The sequence below is a fragment of the Neofelis nebulosa genome, chromosome 12, assembly GCF_028018385.1.
Source record: "Neofelis nebulosa isolate mNeoNeb1 chromosome 12, mNeoNeb1.pri, whole genome shotgun sequence".
In the NCBI taxonomy this organism is placed as follows: domain Eukaryota; kingdom Metazoa; phylum Chordata; class Mammalia; order Carnivora; family Felidae; genus Neofelis; species Neofelis nebulosa.
This window is the reverse complement of record NC_080793.1, coordinates 95,535,219-95,560,164: the sequence shown is the minus strand read 5'-3', so window position 1 is coordinate 95,560,164 and position 24,946 is coordinate 95,535,219.

Sequence of the window (24,946 nt, the reverse complement as noted above, 5' to 3'; positions counted from 1 at the left end):
CTCTCTCCCCATGAGATCCCAATACCAGAGTCTGACAACACCACGCGCCTGGGGTCCACAAGCCGTGTAGGCTCACTGGACATGGAACCTGGAAGCTCACCATGTCCTTTCCCAGGTCCGGCTGCAGGTGTCCGAGACAATTTTGAGGCATTCCCAATCAGGTGCCCATCGACGTGTGTGGCCTTGGCAGCCAGAGACCGATCCTGACTGGCACCCTCCCTTGTACCTCAACTCAGCCCTTCAGGGAGACTACTGCCCTATTTGGGTTTGGTACCTGGAGGCTCCTGGGACCTAACCCTAACACTAACCCTACCTTGAACCGTGTACTTCCACCGAAACCTAGGCGGACCTCGAAACCCAATGCTACACTTGAGTCATGCTTTCGCATGAGCCCTCATGTCTGCCCTCGAGGGAGATCACGAGACCAGAGTCACTTCAGCCCTGACGACGTCCCAGGACTGAACCATAACTCTAGCTAAGGCACTCTTCCCAGGGGACCCAATACAGAAATCTGATAACACCACGCGCCTGGGGTGCACAAGCGGTGCAGGCTCACTCGGTATGGAACATGTAAGCTGACCATGTCGTTTACCAGGCCCAGCTGCAGCTGCCCGAGGGGATTCCTGAGACCACTCTGACCAGGGGCCCATCGACGTGTGTGGCCTTGGCAGCCTAAGACTGATCCTGACAGACACCCTCCCTTGTGTCCTCAACTCACCGCTTTGGGGAGACCACGGCCCTGCTGTGGGTTCGGCGCCAGGAGCCTCCTGGGACCTAACCCTAACCCTAACCGTACCCCGAACCGGGACCTTCCAACGAAATATAAGCCGGCCTCGAACCGTAAACGTACACTTGAGCCGCCCCATCGCCTGGGCCCTCACTTGCCCCCCCCCCCCGAGGGAAATCACTAGACCAGAGTCGTGTCGGCCCTGGCGACGTCCCTGGTCCGAACTGTAACACTAGCTAAGGCTCTCTCCCCATGTGGTCCCAAACCAAAGTCTGACAACACCATGTGCCTGGGGTCCACTAGCAGTGCAGGCTCAGTCGGCATGGAACATGGAAGCTGACAATGTCGTTACACAGGGCCCGGCTACAGCTGCCCGAGAGCATTCGTGAGACCTCACCAACAAGGGGCCCATTGACGTGTGTGGCCTTGGCAGCCAAAGACGGATCCTGACCGTCACCCTCTCTTGAGCCCTCAACTCAGCCCTTCGGGGAGACCATTGCCCTGCTGTGGGTTCGGCGCCTGGAGCCTCCTGGGACCTAACCTTAAGCCTAACACTACCCCGAACCGGGACCCTCCACCGAAACCTAAACCGGCCTCGAAACCTAACCCTACACTTGAGCTGCCCAATCTTAAGAGCCCTCACGTCCGCCCTCGAGGGAGATCACAAGACCAGAGTCGCTTCGGCCCTGGGGACGTCCTAGGAAAGGACCCTAACCCTACTAAGGCATTCTCCCCATGGGGACCCTATACAAAAAATTCACAACACCACGCACCTGGGGTCCACAAGTCATGCAGGCTCTCTCAGCATGGAACCTGGAAGTCACCATATCGTTTCCCAGGCCCGGCTGCAGCTGCCTGAGAGGATTCCGGAGGTCTCCTCGACCAGGGGCCAATCAACGTATGTGGCATGGGCAGCCAAAGACTGATCCTGACTGTCACCGTCCCTTGTGCCCTCAACTCAGCCCTTTGGGGAGACCACTGCCCTGCTGTGGGTTCGGAGCCTGGAGCCTCCTGAGACCTAACCCTAACACTAACCCTAAACGGGCCCTCCACCGAAATCTAAGCCTGCCTCAAACCCTAACCCTGCATTTGAGCCACCTTGTCTCATGGGCCCTCACTTCAGCCCTCGAGGGAGATCATGAGACCGGAGTGGCTTCGGTCCTGGCGACGTCCCTGGACCGAACGCTAACCCTAGCTAAGGCTCTATCTGCATGGGGACCCAATTCCAATATCTGTCAACACCTAGCGCCTGGGGTTCACAAGGGGTACAGGCTAACTCGGCATGGAACCTGGAAGCTCACTATGTTGTTTCCCAGGCCCGGCTGCAGCTGCCCGAGAGGATTCCGGAGGCCTCCTCGACCAGGGCCCATCGACGTGTGTGGCCTTGGCAGCCAAAGACTGATCTTGACTGTCACCGTCCCTTGTGCCCTCAACTCAGCCCTTCGGGGAGACCACTGCCCTGCTGTGCATTTGGCGCCTGGAGCCTCCTGAGAACTAACCCTAACACTAAACCCTGCCCTGAAACACGATCTTCCAACGAACCTTAAGGTGTGCTTGAACACTAACCCTACACTTGACCCGCCACGTCGCATGGGCCCTCACCTCAGCCCTGAGGGAGATCAAGAGAACGGTGTCGCTTCGGCCTTGGCGGCGTCCCTGGACAGAACCCTAACCCTACCTAAGGCTATCTCCCTATGGGTATCCAATACCAAAATCTGACAACACCACATGCCTGGGGTGCATAAGTGGTGCAGGTTCACACGGCATGGAACGTGGAAGCTCACCATGTCATTTCCCAGGCCCGGCTGCAGCTGCCCGAGAATATTCCTGAAGCCTCCCAACCAGGGGGCAATCGACGTGTGTGGAATTGGCAGCCAAGGACTAATCCTGACTGGCACCCTCCCTTTTGCCCTCAACTCAGACCATCCGGGACACCACTGCTCTGCTGTGGGTTCGGCGCCTCGTGCTTCCTGGGACCTAACCCTAAACCTAACCCTAAACCGATCTGGGACCCTCCACCGAAACCTAAACCGGCCAGGATCCCTAACCTTACACTTGAGCCGTCCAGTCACATGGGCCCTCACTTCAGCCTTCGAAGGACATGAAGAGAACTGAGATGCTACGGCCCTGGCAACGTCCCTGGACAGAACCCTAACCATAAGTAAGGCTCTCTCCCTATGGGGACCCAATACCCAAGTCTAACAACACCACGCGCCTGGGGTGCACAAGCAGTGTAGGTTCACTCGACATGGAACCTGGAAGCTAAACTAGTCATTTCCTGGGCCTGGCTGCAACTTCCTGAGAGGATTCCTGAGGCCTCCCCGACCTGGGACCCATCGATGTGTGTGGCCTTGGAAACCAAAGACTGATACTGACCGGCAACCTCCCTTGTGCCCTCAACTTAGCCTTTCGGGGAGACAACTGCCCTGTGTGGTTTCAGAGCTGGGAGCCTCCTGAGACCTAACCCTAACCCTACCCCGAACCGGGTCCCTCCTCCAAAACCTAAGCCAACCTCGATCCCTAACCCTACACTTAAGCCGCCTTGTTGCATGGACCCTCACTTCAGCCCTCGAGGGAGATCAAGAGAACTGAGTCGCTTCAGCCTTGGCGACTTCCATGGACCGAACCCTATCCCTGCCTATGGTCTCTCCCCATGGGGATCCAAAAGCAAAGTCTGACAACACCACGCGCCTGGGGTGCACAAACAGTGCAGTTTCACTCGGCCTGGAACATGGAAGCTCACCATGTCTTTTCCAAGGCCCAGCTGCAGCTACCCGAGAGGAGTCCTGAGGCCTCCCGACCAGGGGCCCATCAACTTGTGTGCCTGTGGCAATCAAAGACTGATCCTGACTGGCACTCTCCCTTGTGCCCTCAACGCAGCCCATCAGGGAGACCACTACCCTGCTGTGGGAACGGTGCCTGAAGCCTCCTGGTACCTCACCTTAACCCTACCACGAACAGGACCCCCACACCGAAACCTAATCTGGCCTCGAACCCTAACCTACACTTCCTGGGACCTAACCCTAAACCTAACCCTTAACCAATCTGGGACCCTCCACCGAAACCTAAACCGGCCAGGATCCCTAACCTTACACTTGAGCCGTCCAGTCACATGGGCCCTCACTTCAGCCTTCGAAGGACATGAAGAGAACTGAGATGCTACGGCCCTGGGCTCCCCGTCACATGGGCTCTCACTTCAGCCCTCGAGGGAGATCACAAGAACGGACTCGCTTCGGGCCTGGCGACGTTCCTGGACCTAACCCTAACCCTATCTAAGGCCCTCTCCCCATGGGGACCCAATACCAAATATGAGAACACCACGTGCCTGGGGTCCAGAAGCAGTGCAGGCTCACTTGGCATGGAACCTGGCATCTCACCATGTCGTTTCCCAGGCCTAGTCACAGCTGCCCAAGGGTATTCCTGAGGCATCTTCGACCAGGGGCCCATCGACTTGTGTGGCCTTGGCAGCCAAAGATTGATCCTGATCGGCACCCTCTGTTGTGCCCTCAACTCAGCCCTTTGGGGAAACCACTGCCCTGCTGTGGCTTCGGCGCCTGGGGGCCCCTGGGAACGAACACTAACACTAACCCAATTCCGAACCAGACCCCTCCACTGAAACCTAAACCGGCCTCAAACCCTAACCCTCAGTTGAGCCGCCCCTTCACATGGGCCCTCATTTCAGCCCTCGAGGGAGATCATGAGACCGGAATCGCATCAGCCCTGGCGACGCCCTGGACAGAACCCTAACCCTAGCTAAGGCTCCCTCCCCATGGGGACCCAATACCAAAGTCTGACAACACCATGCGCCTGGGGTCCACAAGCAGTTCAGGCTCACTCGGCAAGGAACCTGGCAGCTCGCAATGTCATTTCCCAGGCCCGGGTGCAGCTGCCCGAGAAGATTCCTGAGGCCTCCCTGACCAGGGGCCCATCGACGTGTGTGGCCTTGGCAGCCAAACACAGATCCTGACCTGCACCCTCCCTTGTTCCCTCAACTCAGCCCTTCGGGGAGACCACTGCCCTGCTGTGGGTTCAGGGCCTGGAGCCTCCTGGGACCTAACACAAACCGCAACCCTACTCTGAGACGGACCGTACCAGACTGTGGGTAAGAATGCAAACTGGTGCAGCCACTCTGGAAAACATCATGGAGAATCTCCAAAAAATAAAAAAATAAAAATAAAAATAAAACTGGAAATAGAAGTACCTTACAATCCAGAAATTTCACTACAAGGTATTTCCACAAAGAATACAAAATCTTCAAAGGGATAAATGCACCGTGATGTTTACAGCAGCATTTTCCACAACAGCCAAATTACGGAAACTTCCCAAGCATCCATCAAGTGATGAATAAATTGAGATGTGGTATACGGAATGTAATATTTAGCCGTAAAACCATGAAATCTTGTCATTTGCCATGAGCTAGATGTAGCGAGAGAATGTTATCCTGGGTGAAATAAGCCTTTCAGACAAAGACAAATACCAGATGATTTCACTAACACATGGAAATAAAAGAAAGCAGGGGTAGGGGGGAGGAAACAGTGACCAACAGACTTTTATCTAGGAAAGAAACTGAGAGTTTCCAGAGAAAGTTGGAGAATTGGTGAAACGGCTGCTGGGGATTAAGAAGTGCACCTGGGATGAGCACCAGGTGATGTGTGGAAGGGTTGTTCTCTATTGTACACCTGAGAGTAATACTACACTGTATCTTTACTCACTGGAATTTAAATTAAAGTTAACGTACATTAATGACTGGTACCTACCAGGTTTTCTGTATTTTGCACTCACTTCACTAAATTGGAAAAAAAACCATGAAATTTTTTAAAAAGCATGTATGATGTGGGGGAAAGTTTGTGCCCTTACCTCGGTCTCTGGTTCCAGCAGGCCTCGGAAAGCGGGTCCCAGCTCATTCTTCTAGGAGTTCCCAAGAGCATTTCATGTATGCATGTCCTAAAGGAATGCAGCTCCAATTCTTCTGAATTTCTGTCAGGGTTTCTTCCCGGAAACAGCCTGAATCTGGAACAAACCATTGATTTCCTCGAAGAGGTGATGTCATGGGACCCTGCAATCCACGAGACCTTTAGTAAAATACGTCTTGTTCAAATACTGACCGGGAAGGGGAGGAATGAAACACTGGAACAGCCCAGAAAATGCAAGGGCCTGTGCAGCTCAGCAACCAGCTTGCCCAGGGAAGCCACCCAGTGCCCACTCCTCAGCACTCAGTACAATAAGGCAAATTCTCTCTGGCGACTCAGGAGATGCCAAGTTGCTATAAAGCTCCCAAGGTCTCCCCTGGGGCGGGCAGCACAACCTGCTGGAAATGCAGCTCTGCTCTCTGTACTGAGGCAGCGGCAGAGGTCCTGAGTCCTCTGGGAGCAATCAACGCCCTTCCTGCTCTGAGGTGCCCTGGGTCAGTAAAGCCGATGTTGCGCCCTCTGCTGGCCATCACTGCCTGGGCAGAGGAATCCGCCCCTCCGGGTCTGTGGTGCTCGAGCTCTCTCTGCTGGCCATTATGGGCATTCTTGCAATGTGGAAGGCCCTGGTCGCTCAGCTGAGACACTGAAGGTGCTCAGTGCAACTAAATCTGTTCTCCATATTGGGAAAGGTTTTAATGACAGGGCCTGGGACACAAAGAAATCTTTTCCTTCTCCTTTCTTGTGAGTGAAGAATGAAACCGAACTTATTAACGTAATGACATCATTTGTAATGTTTTAAGCAATGTTCACAGAAAAATAGACCGCCAATTTACACTTGCTGAGCAAGAGATAATTGTGTTTACCACCAAAATACTTAGGTTAGATAAAGAATGAACACCTTTGAGAGAGATACCAGAGTCAGCTATGGAATGAATGAGTCCTAGGGATACAAGGGACAGCCAATGTAAGGGGTCAACCCTGTAATAATACTGTTGCATGGATTCACAGGATAGCTACACTTGTGCTTAAGTACAATATAATTTATAGACATATGGAATGACTACAATATATGCCTAAAACTCATACATCGAATGTGTGAACAATATTTCAATTAAAAATAGACATCCTTTACACTACCTTTAATTTATCCTTCTTTGCCAATAAACTATAATTCCTGGGGCGCTTGGGTGGCTTAGTTGGTTAAGCGTCTGACTTTGACGCAAGTCGTGATCTTGCAGTCCATGAGTTTGAGCCCTGCGTCAGGCTCTGTTCTGAGAGCTCAGAGCCTCGAGCCTGCCTCAGATTCAGTATCTCCCACTCTGTCCCCACTCCCCAGCCAGGGTTCTCTCAAAAAAAAAAGAAAAAAGAAACATTAAAAATGAAAAATCATTCCTAATTTGGAATCTGTGAAATTCCATTTATACCAGATTCTCTAACATCACCATCTTGATGTGGAGGGCTTATCTGAAAAGTCACTAATAATATCTTTGATGACACATATGTGACAAGGTCAGAATGAAACTTACAGGGAGCTATGAATCAGTTGTTAATTTATAGTATGTATCCTTGGATAATATTTCCAATGAAACATGCTTTAGGGACACGGATGGATGAAATAATGTCTACCAGTCATATAGGTAATTACCGTATAGGACCATTATGCCTTCAGTTACTAATTGCCATCTCTTCAGAATTAAAGGAAAGCTGGGACAAGAAAATGTCTTTGAATTTGATGTAAGAGAAGACTAGAGTGTTTTAAAGTGTTCACTTACCTTCTGGAATCCTCAGATAGTTGTGTGGAAAGGAGGATAGCAACCCACGATTGGGATGCAAACCGCTAGTCCCAGAGGGAGGATATGGACTTTATTGTCAATTTTTTTTTATCAATATCAGCATTCCACCTCTTCCAGGTACAGACTTCAGGACCTGGGAGCAACATGATGCCTGATGCCTGGGTTCAGAACTTGAGGAAGGCTGGCTGGTGGGGGAGAGGGGAAATCCAACAGGGCCTGGGGCAGTTAGGGAGATGTCCCCAGGACACCTCCCCACAAGGCAGGCTTGGAGTTTACCTGCCAAAGAGCAGCACAATCTCTTGCCTGAGTCACTCCCAGTGACTGAAGTAAAAGTCACACTCAGTGTCTGCAGTTACTCCTAGTGACGGCAGTCGTCATTCCCAGTGACTGAAGTCGGCACTCCCAGTGCTGAAGGAACTGCAAGGGAAGGACAGAGAGACAGGAGACACAGAATCCCAAGCAGCATCCAGGCTCTGTCGCCTCAGCACAGAAATTCCAGGGGAAGGTCAGAGAGAGAGGGAGACATAAAATCCCATGCAGCCTCCAGGCTCTGTGCCACGAGCACCGTGCCTCCAGGTTCTGTGCCACGAGCACCAGGCATCCAAGCTCCGTGCCGCGAGCACCAGGTTTCCAGGTACGGTGCCGCAAGCACCAGGCCTCCAGGATCTATGCCATGAGCACAGATCCTCCAGGCTCTGTGCTGCGAGCCCAGAGGCTCCAGGCCCTGAGCCGCTCACCATGGAAGACTGCACTCCCCATGCCTGAAATGCACAGGCACACTCTGAGGATGCATGCCATGCCTGAGAGTAGTCTCTCTGTCTCCTTGAGTTCCCTGTGCATGATGGGCCACCCCTTGTTGAAAGACACATATGCTCCCCTTTCCGGAATGGCACAGGAGCTCGCCGTCCTGAAGTGTGCCCCATGCCTCAAAAAGCTCCCAGTGCCTGAAGGCAAGCCCCTTGACTCAAGGCGCTCCCCTTGACTCAAGGGCACAGGCACTCCCTGAAATAGCCCCATGCCTGACTGCGCACCCCTTGCCTGAGGGTGCCCTGAGCCTGATGGCGAGCACAGTGCCTAATGGCGCACCCCGTGCCTGAAGAGCACAGAGGCTCCCCTTGCCTGAAGTCACGCCCTGTGCATAAAGCAGCTCACTGTACCTGAAGGTGCACCCAGTGCCTGAAGACAAGCCCCATGGTTGAAGGTGTGCCCCATGACTCAAAACGCTCTGTGTACCTAAAGCCGCCCCCTGTACCTGAGAGAAAGGAGTCACAGAATCCTAAACACCCTCCGCACCCTGTAGACTCAGCTCAGAAACTCCCGGGGAAGGTCCGAGGAATGGGAGACACAGAATCCCAGGCCCCCTCCAGAGGCTGTGCAGCGAGCACAAAATCCCAAGCGAGACACAAGCGAGAATCCCAAAGAATCTCCAGACCATGTGGTCTCAGGTTAGAACCTGCCAGGATAGGTCCGAGGGATGTGAGACACAGAATCCGAAGCAGGCCCTGCGAGCCCCAAGCCTCCAGGCCCTGTGTCACCTACCATTACTAACGGCATTCCCCGTCAGGGAGCTGAAGCCACTCCCTGTACCTGAGAGAAAGGATTCACAGAATCCCAAACAGCCTCCAGACCCTGTGGGTCAGCTCAGAAACTCCCGGGGAAGGTGGGAGGAATGGGAGACACAGAATCCCAAGCAGCCCGTCCAGGGGCTGTGCAGCGAGCACAAAATCCCAAGCGAAACACAAACGAGAATCTGAAACAGCCTCCAGACCCTGTGGTCTCAGGTCAGAAACTCACAGGATAGGTCGAAGGGATGCGAGACACGGAATCCGAAGCAGCCCCTGCGAGCCCCGGGCCTCCTGGCCCTATGTCACTTACCATGGCTGATGGCATTCCCCGTCAGGGAACTGGAGCTGCTCCATGTACCTGAGAGAAAGGAGTCACAATTTACCAAACAGCCTCCAGACCCTGTGGTCTCAGCTCAGAAACTCCCGGGGAAGCTCCGAGGAATGGGAGACGCAGAATCCCAAGCAGCACGTCCAGGGGCTGCTCAGCGAGCACAAAATCCCAAGCGAGACACAAGCGAGAAACCGAAACAGCCTCCAGACCCTGTCGTCTCAGGTCAGAAACTCCCGGGAGAGATCCGAGGGATGCGCAACACAGAATCCGAAGCAGCCCCTGCGAGACCCAGGGCTCCTGGCCCTGTGTCACTTACCATGGCTGATGGCATTCCCCTTTCAGGGAGCTGAAGCCGCCCCATGGACCTGAGAGAAAGGAGTCACAATATCCCAAACAGCCTCCAGACCCTGTGGTCTCAGCTCAGAAAGTCACGGGGAAGGTCCAAGGGATGGGAGACACAGAATCCCAAGCAGCCACTCCAGGGGCTGTACAGCGAGTAAAAATCCCAAGCAAGACACAAGCTAGAATCCGAAAAAGCCTCCAGACCCTGGGGTCTCAGCTCAGAAACTCCCGGTATAGGTGCGAGGGATGTGAGACACAGAATGGGTTGCGCCCCTACGAGGCCCAGATATCCAATCCAGAGTCACTTACCATGGCGTACCATGGCTGAAGCCGCTCCCTGTACCTGAGAGAAAGGAGTCACAGAATCCCAAACAGCCTCCAGAACCTGGGGTCTCAGCTCAGAAATTCCCGGGGAAGGTCCGAGGGATGGGAGACACAGATTCCCAAGCATCCCCTCCAGGGGCTGTGCAGTGAGCACAAAATCCCAAGTGAGACACAAGCTAGAATCCAAAAAAGCCTCCAGACCCTGGGGTGTCAGCTCCGAAACTCCCAGTATAGGTCCTAGGGATGCGAGACACAGATGGGTAGAGCCCCTGCGAGCCCCGGGCCTCCAGGCCAGAGTCACTTACCATGGCTTACCATGGCTGAAGCCGCTCCATGTACCTGAGAGAAAGGGGTCACAGAATCCCAAACAGCCTCCAGACCCTGGGGTCTCAGCTCAGAAACTCCAGGGTAAGGTCAGAGTGAAGGAAGACACAGAACCCCAAGCAGCCTCTCCAGGGACTATGCAGCGAGCACAAAATCCCAAGCGAGACAAAAGCTAGAATCCCAAAAAGCCTCCAGACCCTGGGGGTCTCAGCTCAGAAACTCCCGGGATAGGTCCGAGGGATGCGTGACACAGAATCCCAAGCAGCCTCTGTGAGCCCCGGGCCTCCAGGTCCTGAGTCACTTACCATGGCTCACCATGGCTGAAGCCGCTCCATGTACCTGAGAGAAAGGGGTCACAGAATCCCAAACAGCCTCCAGACCCAGGGGTCTCAGCTGAGAAACTCCCGGGGAAGGTCTGAGAAATGGGAGACACAAAATCCCAAGCAGCCCCTCCAGGGGCTGTGCAGCGAGCACAAAATCCCAAGCGAGATACAAGCCTGAATCCCAAAAAGCCATCAAACCCTGTGGTCTCAGCTCAGAAAATCCCGGGATAGGTGCGAGGAATGCGAGACACAGAATCCCAAGCAGCCACTGCGAGCCCCGGGCCTCCAGGCCCTGAGTCACTTACCATGGCTCACCATGGCTGAAGCCGCTCCCTGTACATGACAGAAAAGAGTCACAGAATCCCAAACAGCCTCCAGACCCTGGTGTCTCAGCTCAGAGTCCCGGGGAAGGTCCAACGGATGGGAGACACAGAATCCCAAGGAGCCCCTCCAGGGGCTGTGCAGCGAGCCCAAAATCCCAAGCGAGACACAAGCGAGTATCCCAAAAAGCCTCCAGACCCTGGGGTCTCAGCTCAGAAATTCCCGGGGAAGATCCGAGGGATGTGAGACAAAGATTCCCAAGCAGCCCCTCCAGGGGCTGTGCAGCAAGCCCAAAATCCCAAGCGAGACACAAGCGAGAATCCCAAACAGCCTCCAGACCCTGTGGTCTAAGCCAGAAATCCCCGGGATATGTCCGAGGGATGTGAGACACAGAATCCATAGCAGCCCCTGCCAGCCCCGGGCCTCCAGGTCCTGAGTCACTTACCATGGGTGACAGCATTCCCTGTCAGGGAGTTGAAGCTGCTTCCTGTACTTGAGAAAAGGGAGTCACAGGATCCCAAACAGCCTCTAGACCCTGTGGTCTCAGCTCAGAATCTCCCGGGGAAGGTCCGAGGCATGGAAGACACAGATTCCCAAGCAGCCCCTCTGGAGGCTATGCAGCGAGCCCAAAATCCCAAGCGAGACACAAGCGAGAATGCCAAAAAGCCTCCAGACCCTGTAGTCTCAGCTCAGAACCTCCTGGGATTGTTCCGTGGGATGGGAGACCCAGAATCCCAAGCAGCCGCTGCGAGCCCCGGGACTCCAGGTCCTGAGTCACTTACCATGGCTTACCATGGGTGAAACCGTTCCCTGTACCTGAGAGAAAGGAGTCCCAGAATCCCAAACAGCCTCCAGACCCTGGGGTCTCAGCACAGAAACTGCCAGGGAAGGTCCCAGGGATGGGAGACAAAGAATCCCAAGCAACCCCTCCATGGGCTGTGCAGCGAGCATAAAATCCCAAGCGAGACACAAGCTAGAATCCCAAAAAGCCTCCAGACCCTGTGGTCTCAGCTTAGAAACTCTCGGGATAGGCCCGAGGTATGCGAGACAGAGAATCCGTGGCAGCCGCTGCAAGCCCCGGGCCTCCAGGTCCTGAGTCACCTACCATGGCTTACCATGGCTGAAGCCGCTTCCTGTACCTGAGAGAAAGGAGTCACAGAATCCCAACCAGCCTCGAGAGCCTGTGGTCTCAGCTCAGACACTCCTGGGGTAGGTCCGAGGGATGGGAGACACAGAATCCCAAGCAGCTGCTGCGAGCCCCGGGCCTCCAGGTCATGAGTCACTTACCATGGCTTACCATGGCTGAAGCCTCTCCCTGTACCTGAGGGAAAGGAGTCACAGAATCCCAAACAGCCTCCAGACCCTGTGATCTCAGCTCAGAAACTCCCAGGATAGGTCCGAGGCATGCGAGACACAGAATCCGTAGCAGCCCCTGCGAGCCCCAGGCCTCCAGGTCCTGAGTCAATTCCCAAGGCTGATGGCACATCCCGTCAGGTAGATGAAGCCGCTCCCTGTACCTGAGAGAAAGGAGTCACAGAATCCCAAACAGCCTCCTGACCCTGTGGTCTCACCTCAGAAACTCCCGGGGAACTTCCGAGGGATGGGAGGCACAGAATCCCAAGCAGACCCTCCAGGAGCTGTGCAGTGAGCACAAAATCCCAAGCGAGACACAAGCGAGAATGCCAAAAAGCCTCCAGACCCTGTGGTCTCAGCTCAGAAACTCCCGGGATAGGTCCGAGGGATGTGAGACCCAGAATCCCAAGAAGCCCCTGCTAGCCCAGGGCCTCCCTGCCCTGCTGGGCTGTGAGCCCAGGGCCTCCAGGCGCTGCTGGGCTGAGAGCCCAGTGCCTCCAGGCGTTGCTGGGCTGCCAGCCCAGGGCCTCCAGGTGCTGCTGGGCTGCGCACCCAGGGCCTGCAGGCTCTGCTGGGCTGCTAGCCCAGGGCCTCCAGGTGCTGCTGGTCTGCTAGCCCAGGGCCTCCAGGCGCTGATGGTCTGCCAGCCCAGGGCCTGTATGTGCTGCTGGGCTGCGAGCCCAGGGCCTCCATGTGCTGATGTTCTGTGAGCACAGGGGCTCCAGGTGCTGATGGTCTGCGAGCCAAGGGCCTCCAGGCGCTGCTGGGCTGCGAGCACAGGGGCTCCAGGTGCTGATGGTCTGTGAGCCAAGGGCCTCCAGGCGCTGCTGGGCTGCGAGCCCAGGGCCTCCAGGCGCTGCTGGGCTGCGAGCCCAGGGCCTCCAGGCGCTGCTGGGCTGCGAGCCCAGGGCCTCCAGGCGCTGCTGGGCTGCGAGCCCAGGGCCTCCAGGCGCTGCTGGGCTGCGAGCCCAGGGCTTCCAGGCCCAGGGCTCCGATCCCAGGGCCTCCAGGTGCTGGGCTCGCAGCCCAGGTCCTCCAGGCACTGGGCTCGCTGCCCTGGGCCTGCAGGCCCTGGGCTCGCAGGCCAGAGCCGCTAGGCACAGGGCTCGTAGCCCAGGCCCTCCATGCGCTGGGCTCCTAGCCCAGGCCCTCCATGCGCTGGGCTTGCAGCCCACGGCCTCCATGTGCTGGGCTGAGAACCCACGGCCTCCAGGAGCTGGGCTGAGAGCCCACGGCCTCCAGGCGTTGGGCTGCGAGCCCAGGGCCTCCAGGTCCTGAGTCACTTCCCATGGCTGACTGCACTCCCCTTGCCTGAAATGCACAGGCACACTCTGAGGATGCACGCCATGTCTGAGGGTAGTCTCTCTGTCTCCTTGAGTTCCCTGTGCATGATGGGGCACCCCTTGTTGAAAAACACATGTACTCCACTTTCCTGAATGGCACAGGAGCTCCCCGTCCTGAAGCTGCGCCCCATGCCTGAAAAAGCTCCCAGTGCCTGAAGGCAAGCCTCATGCCTCAAGGGGCTCCCCTTGACTCAAGGGCACAAGTACTCCCTGAAGACTTGCCCCATGCCTGACTGCACACCCCTTGCCTGAGGGCGCCCTGTGCCTGATGGCGAGCACAGTGCCTGATGGCGCACCCCGTGCCTGAAGAGCACAGAGGCTCCCCTTGCCTGAAGTCGCCCACTGTGCATGAAGCATCTCCCTGTACCTGAAGTTGCTCCAAGTGCCTGAAGACAAGCCCCATGGTTGAAGGTGTGCCCCGTGCCTCAAAATGCTCCGTGTGCCTGAAGCCGCTCCCTGTACCTGAGAGAAAGGGGTCACAGAATCCCAAACAGCCTCCAGACCCTGTGGTCTCAGCTCAGAAACTCCCGTGGAAGGTCCGAGGGATGGGAGACACAGAATCCCAAGCAGCCACTCCAGGGGCTGTGCAGCGAGCACAAAATCCCAAGTGAGACACAAGCAAGAATCCCAAACAGCCTCCAGACCCTGTGGTCTCAGCTCAGTAACTCCCGGGATAGGTCCGAGGGATGCGAGACACAGAATCTGTAGCAGCCCCTGCGAACCCCGGGCCTCCAGGCCTGGAGCTCGCAGCCCAGGGCCTCCAGGTCCTGAGTCTCTTACCATGGCTGACAGCACTCCCCGTGACTGGGTTCACTGCAGGCTGCCGTGCGGCGGGAACTGGGTTCACTGGATGGTGCAGTGCTGCAGTCACTGCGTGAACAGGAGGGTGCAGTGCACTCTGTACTAGCTGCACTGGAAGCTACATTGTCGCGGGCACTGGGTTCACTGTAGGGTTCAGGGCCTGGCGGTCAGGCTTCACTGGAGGCTGCAGTGCTGTGGGCACTGGGTTCACTGGGGGCTGTAGTACCGCGGGCACTGGGTTCACTGCAGGCTGCAGTGTACCAGTCACTGAGATGAGTGGAGGCTGAAGTGATGCAGACATTGGGTTCACTTGATCTGTAGTGCTGTGGGCACAGGGTTCAAGGCTGGCTGCAGTGCCATGGGCACTGGGGTCACTGGAGGGTGCAGTGCCACGGGCACTGGAGGGTGCAGTGTCGCGGGAAGTGGGTTCACTGGAGGCTGCAGATCCGCAGGCAGTGGGTTCACAGCAGCCTGCAGTGCCACAGGCACTGTGTTCACTGGAGGGTGCAGTGCCGCGGGCCCTTGGTTCACTGGAGTGTGCAGTGCCACGGGCTCTAGGATCACTGCAGGTTAAATGGCCGCGGGCACTTTGTTCACTGGAGGCTGCAGTGCCGCGGGCAGTGGGTTCCCTGTTGGCTGCAGTGCAGTGGGAACTGGGTTCACTTGAGGGTGCAGTGCCATGGGATCTAGGTTCACTGGATTGTGCAGTGCTGTGGGCTCTGGGTTCACTGCTGGGTGCATTGCCATGGGAACTTTATTCACTGGAGGCTGCAGTGTTGTGGGCACCGGTTCACTGCACGGTTCAGTGCCAGGGGAACTGGGTTCACTGGAGGCTGGAGTGCTTAGGGCACTGGGTTCACTGGAGTGTGCAGTGTCGTGGGAAGTGGGTTCACTGGAGGCTGAAGTTCTGCGGACAGTGGGTTCACAGCAGGCTGCAGTGCCACAGGTACTGGGTTCACTGGAGGGTGCAGTGCCGCGGCACTGGGTTCACTGCAGGCTGCAGTGCCTCGGGCTCTGTGTTCACTGCAGACTGCAGTGCCGCGGGCACTGGGTTCACTAAAGGGTGCAGTGCAGCTGGCACTGCCTTCACTGGAGGGTACAGTCCGCGGGCAGTGTGTTCACTGTAGGCAGCAGTGCAGTGGGAACTGGCTTCACTGGAGGGTGCAGTGCTGCGGGCACTGGGTTCACTACAGGCTGCAGTGCACCGGTCACTCAGATAACTGGAAGTTGCAGTGCTGCGGGCACTGGGTTTACTGCAGACTGCAGTGCCACGGGCACCGAGGTCACTGGAGGTTGCAATGCCACGAGCACTTGGTTCACTGCAGGGTGCGGTGTCTCAGGCAATGGGTTCACAGGCGGCTTCAGTTCCGCAGGCACTGGGATCACAGCAGTCTGCAGTGCCACGGGCACTGGGTTCACTGGAGGGTGCAGTGGCGCGGGCAGTGGTTTCACTGGAGGCTGCAGTGCCGTGGGCAGTGGGTTCACAACAGTCTGCAGTGCCACAGGAACTGGGTTCACTGGAGGGTGCAGTGACTTGGGCACTGGGTTCACTGTAGTGTGCAGTGCCACGGATTCTGGGTTTACTGGAGGCTGCAGTTCTGCGGGCACGGGGTTCATGGCAGGCTGCATGCCGCGAGCACAGGGTTCACTGCACACTGCCGTGCCGCCTGCTCTGGTTTACTGGAGGCTGCAGTGCCATGGACACTGGGTTCACTGGAGGATGTAATGTATCAGACACTGGTTTCACTGCAGGATGCAGTGCCTCCGGGACTGGGTTCCCTGCAGGCTGCAGTGTGGCGGGAACTGGGTTCACTGGAGGGTGCAGTGCTGCGGTCACTGCGTTAACAGGAGGGTGCAGTGCACTCAGGACTGGCTTCACTGGAGGCTGCAGTGCTGCGGGCACTGTGTTCACTGCAGGCTGCATTGCCGCGGGCACTGGGTTCACTGCAGGATTTAGTGTTGCTGACACTGTGTTCACTGGATGGTGCAGTTTCGCCGGCACTGTGTTCACTGGAGGCTGCAGGTCCGCGGGAACTGTGTTCACTGGTGCCTGCAGTGCCGCCGGATCTTTGTTCACTGGAGGCTGCAGTGCTGCGTGCACTGGGTTCACCGGAGGGTGCAGTGCGGCAGGCACTGCCTTCACTGGAGTGTGATGTGCCACGGGCAGTGGGTTCACTGGAGGCTGCAGTGCAGTGGGAACTGGGTTCACTGCAGGCTGCAGTGCCCTGGCACAGGGTTCACAGCAGGATGCAGTGCTTCGGACACTTTTTCACTGGAGGGTGCAGTGCCGCGTGCACTGGGTTCAGTAGAGCCTGCAGTGCTGCCACCACTGGGTTCAATGGTTGGTGCAGTGCTAAGGGTACTGTGTTAACTGGCGGGTTCAGTGCACCCAGCATTGGCTTCACTGGAGGGTGCAGTGATGCAGGATCTTGGTTCACAGGTGGCTGCAGTGCCGAGGGCACTGGGTTCACTGGAGGGTGCAGTGCCACGGCACTGCATTCACTGGATGCTGCAGTGCCGTGGGCAGTGTGTTCACTGTAGGCTGCAGTGCCGTGAGCACTGAATTCCATAGAGGCTGCAGTGCAGTGGGAACTGGGTTCACTGGAGGGTGCAGTGCCGCGGACACAGGGTTCACTGCATGCTGCAGTGCACCGGTCACTGGGATAAATGGAAGATGCAGTGCTGTGGGCACTGGGTTCACTGGAGGATGCAGTGCAGCGTGCACTGGGTTCAATACAGGCTGCAGTGCCTCGGGCACTGGGTTCACTACAGGCTGCAGTGCCGCAGGCAGTGGGTTCACTTGAGGCTGCAGTGGTGCGCACCCTGGGTTCACTGGAGGGTTCAATGCCCCAGGCACGGGGTACACCGGAGGATGCAGTGCCTAGGGCACTGTGTTAACTGGTGGGTGCAGTGCCTTGGTCACTGCCTTATCGGAGGGTGAAGTGCCGCGGGGACTGGGTTCACTACAGGGTGCAGTGCCGAAGGCACAAGGGTTCACTAGAGGGTACAGTGCCACAGGGTCTGACTTCACTGCAGTGTGTAGTACCACGGGCTCTGGGTTCAGTCGAGGGTGCAGTGCCACGAGCACTGTGTTCACTGGAGCCTACAGTGCCGTGGGCTTTGCGTTCACTGCAGGCTTCAGTGCCGCAGGCACTGGGTTCACTGCAGGCTGCAGTGCCCCATGCACTGGGTGCACTGCAGGATGCAGTGCCGCGGGCACTTTGGTCACTGCAGGGTGCTGTGCCGTGGGCACTGGATTCAGTCGAGGGTGCTGTGCCGTGGGCCTGGGTTCACTGTAGGCTGCAGTGCAGTGGGAACTGGGTTCAATGGATGGTGCAGTTCTGCTGGCACTGCATTAACTGAAGGGCACAGTGCATCCAGCACTGGCTTCACTGGAGGGTGCAGTGCCACGGGCTCTGGGTTCCCTGGAGGCTGGAGTACCATGGGCACTGGGTTCACTGAAGGCTGCTCTGCCTCAGGCACTGGGCTCAATGGAGGCTGCAGTGCAGTGGGAACTGGGTTCACTGGAGGGTGCAGTCGTGGGCACTGGGTTCAATACACGCTGCTGTGCACTGGTCACAGGGATAACTGGAGGCTGTAGTGCTGCAGGCAGTGGCTTCACTGGAGGCTGCAGTGCCGCTGACACTGTGTTCACTGGAGGCTGCAGTGCCTAGGGCATTTGGTTCAATGGAGGTTGCAGTGTCGTGGGCACTGGGTTCACTGGAGGCTGCTGTGCCACGGGCACTGGGGTCACTGGAGGCTGCAGTGCCATGGACACTGTGTTCACTGGAGGCTGCAGTGCCGTTGGCACTGGGTTCACTGGAGGCTGCAATGTGGCGGGCCCTGGGTTCTCTGGAGGCTATAGTGCCGTTGGCACTTGGTTCACTGCAAGGTGCAGTGCCGCGGGCACAGGGTTCACTGGAGTGTGCAGTGCCGTGGGCTCAGGGTTCAATGGAGGCTGCAGTGCTGTGGGCACTGAGTTCACTGCATGCTGCACTGCCTCGGGAACTGGGTTCACTGGAGGCTGCAGTGCCGTGGACACTGTGTTCACTGGAGGGTGCAGTGCCGCGGGCACTGGGTTCACTGGAGGCTGCAGTGCTGCAGCCACTGAGTTAACTGGAGGGTGCAGTGCACCCAGAACTGGATTCACTGGATGCTGCAGTGCCACGGGCTCTGGGTTCACTGCAGTATGCAGTGCCGCTGGTCCTGGGTTCATTGGGGGCTGCAGTGTCGCGGGCACTGGGTTCACTGGAGGTTGCAGTGACGTGGGCACTGGGTTCCCTGGAATATGAATTACCGCGGGAACTGGGTTCACTGGAGGGTGCAGTGCTGCAGGCACTCGCGTCACTGGAGGCTGCCCTGCAGTGGGCTGACAGTTCACTCCAGACTGCAGTACCACGGGCAATTGGTTGACTGGAGGTTGCAGTGCCGCGGCACTGGCTTCACTGGAGGGTGCATTGTCACGGGGTCTGGGTTCACTGGAGGCTGCAGTGCCATTGGCACTGGATTCACTGGAGGCTGCAGAGTGGCGGGCACTGGGTTCACTGGAGACTGCAGTGCCGTTGGCACTGTGTTCACTGCAGGATACAGTGCCGCGGGCAGTGGGTTCACTGGAGTCTGCAGTGCCGCGGGCAGTGGGTTCACTGGAGACTGCAGTGCTGTTGGCACTGTGTTCACTGCAGGATGCAGTGCCGCGGGCAGTGGGTTCACTGGAGTCTGCAGTGCCGCGGGCAGTGGGTTCACTGGAGATTGCATAGAAGCTGGAACTGAGTACACTGCATGGTGCAGTGCCGCAGGTCCTGGGTCCAATTGAGGGTGCAGTGCGGCAGGCACTGCCATCACTGGAGGGTGCAGTGCCGCGGGCAGTGGGTTCACTGGAGGGTGTAGTGCAGTGGAACTGGGTTCACTGCAGGCTGCAGTGCCGTGGACACTTTTTTCACTGGAGGGTGCAGTGCCCCGGGCATGGGTTCAGTAGAGTGTGCAGTGCCACGGGCTCTGGGTTCACTGGAGACTACAGTGCCGTGGGCACTGGGTTCACTGCAGGCTGCTCTGCCTCGGGCACTGGGTTCACTGCAGGCTGCAGTGCCACGTGCAGTGGGTTCACTGCATGCTGCAGTGCCACTTGCAGTAGGTTCACTGGATCCTGCATTGCTGCGGGCAATGGGTTCATGCAGGCTGCAGTGCACCAGTCACTGGCATAACTGGAGGCTGTAGTGCTGCAGGCACAGGCTGCACTGGATGCTGCAGTGCCACGGACACTGTGTTCACTGGAGGCTGCTGTGCCACGGGCACTGGATTCACTGGAGGCTGCATTGCCGTGGACACTGGGTTCACTGGAAAGTGTAGTGCCGGGGGCACTGACTTCACTGGAGGCCGCAGTGCTGTGGGCACGGTTATCCCTGGAGGCTCCAGTGCCACGGTCACTGAGGTCACTGGAGGCTCCACTGCCGCGGTCACTGGGGCCTCCTGTGCCCCAGTTCCGCTGGCACTGGAGCCTGGATGGGCTGCTTGGGATTCTGTGTCTCCCTCTCTGTTTTTCCCCGGGTGGTCTCTGGTTTGAGCACAGACCTGGAGGCTGCATGGGATTGTGTGTCTCCCTCTGTCTCTGTCCTTCCCCAGGAGTTTCTGTGCTGAGACCACAGAGCCTGGAGGCTGCTTGGAATTTTGTGTCTCCCTCTCTCTCTGTCCTTCCCCTCCAGTTCCTTCAGGCACTGGGATTGCAGACTTCAGGCACTGGGAGTGACTTTGACTTCAGTCACTGGGAGTGACGTCAGGAGTGACTTAAGTCACTGGGAGTGACTTCGGGAGTGTTCCGTCAGTGGGAGTGACTTCAAGAGGGTCTTCCGTCACTGTGTGTGACTTCGCGAGGGACTTCCGTCACTGGGAGTGACTTCAGTCATTGGGAGTGACTGACTTCAGTCACTGGGCATGCCCTCAGGCCCTGGGCATGCCTGTGCCCTTCAGGCAGGGGGCTAGACTTCAGGCACAGGGTGAGAATTCAGGCATGGTGCAAGCCTTCAGGCAAGGGGCGTGCCTGCAGGCACTGGGCGGGGCTCCATGCTTGTGGCAAGGCTTCAGGCACGGGGCTTTCCTTCAGGCACGGGCCTTGCCTGCAGGCAAGGGGCCTGAGTACAGGCACCTGGAGCTGTTTCAGGCAAGAGGCATGCCTTCAGGAACAGGGAGCGGCTTCAGGCACATGGAGCGTTTTGAAGCACGGGGCGCACCTTCAACCATGGAGCTTGTCTTCAGGCCCTGGGAGCACCTTCAGGTACAGTGAGCGGCCTCATGCACAGGGTGCGGCTTCAGGCACGGGGAGCCTCTGTGCTCTTCAGGCACAGGGCGCGCCCTCAGGCACTGGGCGCACTCAGGCAAAGGGTGTGCCCTCACCCATGGGGTGAGCACTCAGAGAGTGCTTGTGCCTTTCAGGCAAAGGGAATGCCTTCAGGAACGGGGAGTGCATTCAGGCACGGGGAGTGCATTCAGGCACGGGGAGTGCCTTCAGGCATGGTGAGTGGCTTCAGCAACTGGAGGCTCTGTGCTGCCAGCACTGGGGCCTGGAGGCTCGGTGCTGGGAGCACCGGGGCCTGGAGGGGCTGCTTGGGATTCTGTGTCTCCCTGTCTGTCCTTCCCCAGGAGTCTCTGTGGTGAGACCTCAGAGCCTGGGGGCTGCATGGGGTTCTGTGTCTCCTTCTGTCTCTGTCCTTCCCCGGGAGTTTCTGTGCTGAGACCACAGAGCCTGGAGGCTGCTTGGAATTCTGTGTCTCACTCTCTCTGTCCTTCCCCTGCAATTTCTTCAGGCACTAGGAGTAACTTCAGACACTGAGTGTGACTTTGACTTCAGTCACTGTGAGTGACTATGACATCAGCCACTGGGAGTGGCTTTGACTTCAGCCCCTGGGAGTGACTTCAGTCCCTGGGAGTGACTTCCATCACTGGGAGAGGGACTTCGAGAGGGACTTCCATCACTGGGAGTGAATTCGCGAGTGACTTCCATCACTGGGAGTGACATCGGGAGTGACTTCTGTCACGGGGAGTGACTTCGGGAGAGACTTCCCTCACTGGGAGTGACATAGTGAGTGATTTCCGTCACTGGGAGTGACTTTGGGAGAGGCTTCCGTCACTTGGAATGACTTTGGGAGTAACTTCCTTCACTGGGAGTGACTTTGATTTCAGTCACTGGGAGTGACTTTGGGAGTGACTTCATGTACTGGGCATGACTCAGTCATTGGGGGTGACTGACTTCAGTCACTGGGCATGCCCTCAGGCACTGGGCATGCCTGTGCCATTCAGGCATGGGGCAAGCCTTCAGGCATGGGGCGTGCCTTCAGGCAAGGGGTGTGCTTTCAGGCACTGGGCGGGGCTTCATGCATGGGGCTTGCCTTCAGGCAAGGGGCTTGATTAGAGGTACATGGAGGTGTTTCAGGCAAGAGGCATGCCTTCAGGCAAAGGGAGTGGCTTCAGGCACACGGAGCGTGGGGCTTGTCTTCAGGCACTGGGAGCCCCTTCAGGTACAGTGAACGGCTTCATGCACAGGGCGCGACTTCAGGCACGTGGAGTTCTGTGCTCTTCAGGCACAGGGTGCGCCATCAGGCACTGGACTCGCCATCAGGCACAGGGCGCCCTCAGCACGGGGTGTGCCGTCAGGCATGGGGCACGACTTCAGGGAGTGCCTGTGCCCTTGAGTCAAGTGGAGTGTTTTCTGGCATGGGGCTTGCCTTCAGGCATGTGGAGCATCTTCAGGCATGGGGCCCGTCTTCAGGCACAGGGAGCTCCTGTGCCATTCAGGTAAGGGGAGCACATGTGCCTCTCAACAAGGGATGCCCCATCATGCACAGGACGCTCATTGAGACTCACAGCATACCCTCAGGCATGGGGTGCACCCTCAGAGAGTACCTCTGCCTTTCAGGCAAAGAGAGTGCCTTCCGGCACTGGTAGTACCTTCAGGCATGGTGAGTGGCTTCAGGAAGTGGAGGCTCTGTGCGGCGAGCACAGGGCCTGGAGGCTTCATGGGATTCTGTCTCCCTCTGTCTCTGTCCTTCCCCAGGAGGCTCTGTGCTGAGACCACAGAGCCTGGAGGCTGCTTGGAATTCTGTGTCTCCTTTTCTCTGTGTCCTTCCCCTGCAGTTCCTTCAGGCACTGGGAGTGCCGACTTCAGTCACTGGGAGTGACGACTGCAGTCACTAGGAGTAACTGCAGACACTGAGTGTGACTTTGACTTCAGTCACTGTGAGTGACTATGACATCAGTCACAGGGAGTGACTTTGACTTCAGTCACTGGGAGTGACGTCAGGAGTGACTTCAGTCACTGGGAGTGACTTCTGGAGTGACTTCTGTCACGGGGAGTGACTTCGAGAGGGACTACCGTCACTGGGTGTGACTTTGCAAGGGACTTCCATTTCTGGGAGTGACTTTTCCAGTGACTTCCGTCACGGGGAGTGACTTCGGGAAAGACTTCCCTCTCTGGGAGTGACTTTGGGAGTAACTTTATTTACTGGGAATGACTTTGACTTTAGTCACTGGGAGTGACTTTGGGAGTGTCTTCATTCATTGGGCAAGACTTCAGTCATTGGGAGTGACTGACTTCAATCACTGGGCATGTCCACAGGCACTGGGCATGCCTGTGCCCTTCAGGCAGGGGGCTAGCCTTCAGGCACAGGGTGAGAATTCAGGCATGGGGCAAGCATTCAGGCATGGGGCATGCCTTCAGGCAAGGGGTGTGCCTTCAGGCACTGAGCAGGGCTTCATGCATGGGGCAAGGCTTCAGGCACCAGGCTTGCATTCAGGCACCGGGCTTGCCTTCAGGCAAGGGGCTTGAGTACAGGCACCTGGAGCTGTTTCAGACAAGAGGCATGCCTTCAGGAACAGGGAGCAGCTTCAGGCACAGGGAGCGTCTTTAGGCACGTGGCGCACCTTCAACCATGGGGCTTGTCATCAGGCACTGGGAGCACTTTTAGGTACAGCGAGCGGCTTCAGGCACAGGGCGCGACTTAAGGCGCGGCGCGGGGGAGTCTGTGCTCTACAGGCACGGGGCACCCTCTGGCCAGGGGTGCGCTGTCAGGCATGGTATGCGCCTTCAGGGAGTGCCTGTGCCCTTCATTCAAGGGGAGTGCCTTCAGGCATGGAACATGCCTTCAGGCACATGGTGTGCCTTCAGGCACTGGGCGAGGCATTATTCATGGGGCGCTGCTTCAGTCAAGGGGCTTACTTTCAGGCAGTGGGCTTGCCTACAGGCATGTGGAGCTCTATCAGGCATGGGTCGTGTCTTCTGGAACAGGGAGTGGCCTCAGGCACAGGGAGAATCTTCAGGCAAGGGGTGCACCTTCAGCCATGGGGCTTGTCTTCAGGCACTGGGAGTGCCTTCAGGCACAGGGAGCAGCTTCATGCAAGGGGTGCGCCTTCAGTCAAGGGGAGCATCTGTGCTCTTCAGGCATGGGGCATGCAGTCAGGCATGGGGCGACCCATCAGGCATAGGGAGTGGCTTCAGGCATGGTGCATGGCTTCAGGCATGGGGCATGGCTTCAGGCAAGAGGAGGTCCTGTGCCATTCAGGCAAGGGGGGGCTCCTGTAACTTTCAGGCACAGAATGCCCCATCCTGCACAGGGAGCTCAGTCAGACTCAGGGCATGCCTTCAGGCATGGGGTATGCCTATAGAGAGTGCTGGTGCCTTTCAGGCAAGGGGAGTGCCTTCAGACAAGGGGAATGCCTTCAGGCATTGGAGGCTCTGTCCTGTGATCACAGAGCATAGGGTTTCTGTGCTGGGAGTACAGAGCCTGGAGGAGCTTCTTGGGATTCTATGTCTCCCTCTCTGTCCTTCCCCAGGAGGCTCTGTGGTGAGAGCACAGAACCTGGAGCCTGCTTGGGATTCTGTGTCTCCATCTCACTCTGTCCTTCCCCTGGAGTGTCTTCAGGCACTGGGAGTGCCAATTTCAGGCACTGGGAGTGATGACTGCAGTCCCTGTGAGTGGAGACTCCAGTCACTGGGAGTAACTGCAGACACTGAGAGTGACTTTGACTTCAGTCTCTGGGAGTGACTATGACATCAGTCACTGGGAATGACTTTGACTTCAGTCACTGGGAGTGACTTCAGGAGTGACTTCAGTCACTGGGAGTGACTTCGAGAGGGACTTGCCTCACTGGGAGTGACTTCGGGCGTGACTTCTGTCACTGGGAGTGACATCTGGAGTGACTTCCGTCACTGGCAGTCACTTCGGGAGTGACTTTCATCACTGGGAGTGACTTCGAGAGGGACTTCCCTCACTGGGAGTGACTTTGGGCATGACTTCTGTCACTGGGAGTGATATCTGGAGTGACTTCCGTCACTGACAGTCACTTCAGGTTGACTTTCATCACTGGGAGTGACTTCGGGAGAGACTTCCGTCACTGGGAGTGACTTTGGGATGACTTTCTTCACTGGGAGTAACTTTGTCTTCAGTCACTGGGAGTGACTTTGACTTCATTCCCTGGGAGTGACTTTGGGAGTGACTTCATT